We start from the raw sequence: 6,000 nt of genomic DNA, 5'->3' as shown, positions 1-6,000 counted from the left end.
CTAGCACCCAAGTTCAACACTGTTTGACGAACATTGTTACTTAGCTACCAAAGTTGTACCCTTCCTCGCTTTGGATAAAAGCGTCAGCTAAATGACTAAATGTATATGTGATTTCAGTTTCACCATGGTACCGGCCATTGTAAAAATTATTTGCAGTGGTAAGATCAGTGTATTTGTATTTATTAACACGTAAAACTGATTTATAATCTGCTGTATGTACATTCCAAAAAGCATATTTTCTATCTATAAATCAAACTGTTCAAGAATGGATGTTAATCTATTCTGGAGTGGGACTTTAAAACAAGTGGTTTCCAGGATTGTCTCAAAACAAGCTAAAGAAGTGACCTGCCTAATTTCAAGATATTGCCGGTTCATACCCCATTAACCTCTTAAACCCGGAGCCCTATTTTCTGAAAATCCGCCTAAAATACATACCTAAATAAATGGAATATTGCTCCACTTCTACAAGGTCAATTTGCATGTTCTCTGTATCTAGGGACATCTATGGACCTCAGTGAATGTATTCCCAGTGTCAGAAATATTGTGTCTGTTACTAAATTGTGATGAAACAAAGGAGAAACTGTGAGGGCTGTGTAAACACTGTGCGCTTCCCAATGAGGGGCGTGCCGAACAATATGCTTCATGCACCTGAGGGTGGTTGGCAATCAGCTCGTCGGGAGAGTATAAGGGCGTGTTCACACCTGAACGTCCGCGGATAGTCCGGAATTTCTGGATGGACCAAATGTGAAAATGAGACATTGTTTGATTTTGGTCTGCGTTCACACTACCCTTTTTGGTGCGGATCTCATTTGTAAACAAAGGACATACAGTCACATCTATTGGACTATAGCACTCACAAACGTAAACAGTTGCCGGCAGCGTAATGAGAGAGATACTATTACGAGCACGGCGCAAGTCGACTAGAGAGAGAGAGAGAGAGAGAGAGAGAGAGAGAGAGAGAGAGGAAGAGAGAGACTGTCCGCGCGCGGCGCGAGTCTAGAGTAGAGAGAGAGAGAGAGGAAGAGAGAGACTGTCCGCGCGCAGTGCGAGTCTAGAGAGGAGAGAGAGAGAGAGAGAGAGAGAGAGAGAGAGAGAGAGAGACTGTCCGCGCGCCTGTCATTCATTTGAGTTGGGTCGCCCGCAAGCTGTCACTTGGCACTGTCACTTGGCACTATCAAGTTGGGTCGCGCGCCAGCCGCCACTAGGCGTCTGTCACTCATTTGCTATAGATTATGGTACTATATAAAGTTCGATCACGTTCACACCAACAGCACGCACCATGGTCCACTTTAAAACGAACCGAGTCCCAACTTTTCAAGAGGACCATGGTTCGGTTGTTTGGTCCTCAAAATAGTTTGGTTTGTGTTCACACCTGTACAAACGAAACGGACTATTGATCTAAAGGGACCATGGTCGACCAAACAGGATAGGTGTGAACACGCCCTAAGTGTTCCGACTGCCTTCCACTCGTGGCCAGGTCGTCTTGTTGCTTCCATCTACTGTCGTGTCTCCGGTGTGAGACGTCGTGCCATCGGTACACTACCACCTACTGTCGCGTCTCCGGTGTGAGACGTTGTGCCATTGGTACACTACCACCTACTGCCGCGTCTCCGGTGTGAGACGTCGTGCCATCTGTACACTACCACCTACTGCCGCGTCTCCGGTGTGAGACGTCGTGCCATCTGTACACTACCACCTACTGTCGCGTCTCCGGTGTGAGACATCGAGTCGCTCCCTATTTTTCCCCGGGAGGATTCCTGTGTTCTCACTCTTTTTTTGTGGACCCTTGATTGTTGAGTTGCCCGTCGGCAGTGCTCTGGTGAGTCTTGTACAGACCTGACTCAGAACTTTCTCTTTATTCCGGGACTCTAGTGTATTCACCTTCGGGTTGTGTTTTTCTCATTCACCCTTAAATGGACAGTGCTGCATTTCTTGTTGTTCATGAATTCTAGTGTATTTCGCCCTTAAAGGGACAGTGCTGCTTTTTTCACTGTGAAATAATAATGCCCTGTTTTTGGCTAACCATCATACCTGTCTGTGTTGTGCTATTGGGGTCGCTTACAAACCGTAATAGAATATAAATTATGATTTTCTTAGCATTTTTGACAGTGAATAACACCATGATAAAAATTACCAGACATGAAAAACTGCCACTGAGCTCGTTCAGCACCTTCTTGAGATCACGTGTACAAAAAATAGAAGGAAATGAATAAAGGGAAGATGATTAAACAGAAGGTTTTGTAGATACAGTACTGAATTCTGCCATCCGGACACATGCAATTTGAAATATTATTATAGAATATCAGGCCTATAAATTACCTTATTATAGCCAACTTGCACATCTATGGATCAGGCCAAATCTACTCTTTCCAATGCCAGAGTTCAATTTGGATTTAGTATCACCATGCGTGCATATGTACAGTTCCATTCTTAAAATGGATATGGCTCCGCCATTTTGAATCCGTTTGCAACGCGGATTGTTGCTAAATGTTCACAGAAGGTAGACACACTAACTGTGCTCCAATCTATGCCAATAACATTCAGTTCTGTGGTAGATAAAAAGAAATAAGAGAAATAAAAAATAATAATCAGGAAGTAATTTGCTTGCAGGAAGCTGGAATCGGCTGGGAAAGGTAGTTTTTCAAAATGTCAACGCTCATTGAAAGCTCTGGATGCCATCTACTCATATGACTACAAAACCTTTAGCGACTATAATTCAAAATGGCGGATATTCGCTAAATTATAAAGACATTCCATAAACTAAAATATCACTAATAACACTTTAACCTATTGGTAAACAAACGTATTGTTGAAAATATACACGATGACTGCTGTTTTTACAGGATTATGGTCTTTACTCTTGGACACATTTGATAAAAAAACGCAACATTATGTCATCTAGAGAGATTGATTTATGACGTGATGTCATTTGCGGTCCGCCGATGGACCACTCGGGCTAAAGAGTTTAAGCAAAAGTAAAACCGGGGCTATTAATTTTCACCATCAGCGGTGACTGGTCAGTTTGGTACCGTATAGTCGGATGTGGTCACTTGATGGAGCGGGCTGTCAAATGATGCTCGGCGGATATTCCATCTTGTAACTCGAGACCCGAAGCACGCTATAAGTTGAGTGTGGTGGCGATCGAAAGGCGTCAAATTCTACTTTTGAACAGTGTATTGGATGATCTGTGAAAAATGCAGCCCGGAGCCGACAGACGAGCGCAAAGTCTGCAACGTGCACGCGAGTGCGTTACGGCCCGCCGTCGGGCCGTCCGATGCTTAACACATTGGTTGCCAGCAGGGGGTGCACTATTTATCGCTTGAGTGCCAGCGCTTTAGTCAATGAGAGGACGGGGATATTTGCGAACGCATAAACTATATTTTAAATTATGTGTCTAATACAACCGTCGCTTATCAATGACTTGCTTGCAGTCAACATGTACGAAACGGATTGTTTTTTCATCAGTACATTTCCGTTTGATACCGTTTTGAATACGAGTATAGTTTTGAGGATTTCTAGTGATTCCAAAAAAATCTGTGAAAATAGCCCTTTACTGGAATACACAAAACTCTGTCATTCTTCGGCCTATTTATTAATCGTTTTTAAATAAACGCTAGATTATCGATAGTATATGTGTACTTATGCATGCTAGAGAAGCGGGCTGAAAAATCGATTATCTATGCCCTGCCTGGCGATAACGTTACGCACACACACATACACACATATGAGACACGTTGTGAAATCTGTGAAAAAACATCTGATTACCCCAAGACTGGTAAAATAAAGTCCTTACCTCACATCAGATGTTCTGCAAAAAGATTAATCCAATTCCTGATCGCCATTCCAAATATCGATAGCGTTTATTGATCCAACATTATACCTCGAAACACATAATCCACGCTGCTTTCGGTTGCCTCAATGAATGCAATAGTCTCAGGTAGGGATGCCCCGATCGATCGGCCAGCGATCGGTATCGGCCGATATTCAGTATAAATATGAGATCGGTGAATTCCGATAATGCTTTATTTTCGCAGATCGTGAAAACCGATCGATGACACGGAAAACATGATCCAATTCTCAGCGGAGTTCTCACTCGCTCTTCTCTCACAGCCACACTCTGCTGCTGCACGGCTTGCCCCTGCCCCTCCTCCTCCTCCTCCTCCTCCCCCTCCCAGACCCGTGTCATGTCAACAAACCCTTCGGCAAGTCGAGTCGAGTGCATGAGCACCGCAGAGCTCCTCTTTCAACATAACAAGGATTAAACAAAATGGCCCAGTCATCTATTCACTTTTGTTTAATACATGAGGCGTTGTCTAATGTTATCTAGCTACTGATAGCTCCTGATATCAACGTGACAGTTTGGCATTCATTTTCGCAAGTGCTGGGTAGCGTTGGCTAACTAGCTATCGATCGTGAGCTAACGTTACTGTTTAAACAAAACTACACAGTCAACTATTCACTTTAGTTTAATACATGATGCATTGTCTAACTGGCTAGCTACTGATAGCTCCTGATATCAACAAATGCGCATTTCAGTTTAAGAATGATAGGGATGCGCCAGCATGAGACCTCCGTTAGCATAGGTAGCTAACGTTAGCTCACGTTAGATCACTCTTAGATCGAACGAAATGATCCAGTAAACTAAATAGTTCACTTTATTTTAATACATGATGCATTGTCTAACGCAGGGGTAGGCAACCTTAGGCACGCGTGCCTGCATAGGCACGCGGGGGCATTTGCATAGGCACAGGGGGCAGCAGTAAAAAAAAAAAAAAAAAAAAAAAAATTTTTTTTTTTGCTTTGAAATATTATAGTGAAATATTTTGCACTGTTGTCGCATTTATCTTGTTGAAATCCTCCCACAGGTTCTTTTTACTACCACATATTTAATTGAGACCCTTTATTTGTTTATTATTTCAATTTAGCTGGAAATACATTGCTACATCATTCAGTAACATTTGCAGAGCCTTATAAGAAAAACATTATTACGGTCACCATTGTGACCAGTGGGATTAATCAACTAATTTTATTATTTATTTTTCTATTTCATTGAACATTGCACATGTTAAAAGCCATATTCTTTACTCAAAATGTGAGTATTACCAAGTCAACTTGTGTTCTTAAAACAATGACAATAAACATAGTTTTATTAGGTTGAAATAATGTGGTTGTGTACTTATTTTTCTGGATTATTATGGATTGAAAACTGAAAACCTTAATGCACAGTAACTGAACTCAATATTTGTAAGTTCTGGTAACTTATTATTATATATTTTTTACAGTGTAGTCTTGCGATCAATCAAAACTTATTTACACGATATACCTCACATTCACCCTCCATTCACATCCTGGTGTTCTCCTGGTGTTCTCCATTAGGCCTGTAGGTGGAGCTATGACAGCCCACGTACAGTACACACACCGATGGTGTGTGATGTGTCCAAGAATGAATGGGCAAATGTGAGTGAAATGGTCGCACTGTATGCAGCTGTTTGTCTGCATTGCATCCCCCCCCCCCCCAACTCAGATTTAGGGTTGATACAACCATCATAATAATATTGTTAATAATAACGATAATGATGTAATAATGTAAAAATTATCATTAAAAATACCTGATTATGAGAAAAAATATTTACGATGCATGGAATATTGTTGATGCACACTAGTTACAACTATATTTCAAACAGGCACTCCATGTCAAAAAGGTTGCTGACCCCTGGTCTAACGTCATCTAGCCGGCTAGCAGTAGCTACAGATAGCTCCTGATATCAATGTCTTATATAACATAATTGACATTATTCGTTTTTGCAGCTGAACATAGGCTAATTAGCGATCATGCTTCACATCTTATACGTTTCAGACCCTGTTGAACTATCGCTCTGACTGGGGACACCGAGGGCTGAATGTGATTTGACCAAAGCAGAGTATACACACAGACAGTGGAGCTGTTTGCAGATAGCGAGCATTTTGACTTGTTGCGTGGTGGCGATGTCTCGCAGATAA

The 6,000-nt window shown here is 41.9% G+C and overlaps 1 protein-coding gene across 1 annotated transcript in view; it reads left to right on the top strand.

Annotated features, from left to right (window-relative positions):
- adamts10 (ADAM metallopeptidase with thrombospondin type 1 motif, 10) overlaps positions 1 to 6,000 on the top strand; it is a gene marked incomplete at its 5' end in the record, with an annotated part of 176,102 nt that overhangs the window by 18,582 nt on the left and 151,520 nt on the right.

Source organism: Notolepis coatsorum (genome assembly GCF_963971535.1).
Source record: "Notolepis coatsorum genome assembly, chromosome: 3".
NCBI lineage: Eukaryota > Metazoa > Chordata > Actinopteri > Aulopiformes > Paralepididae > Notolepis > Notolepis coatsorum.
The sequence above is the reverse complement of the archived record's forward strand: the minus strand, read 5'-3'. Positions and strand labels throughout refer to the sequence as shown.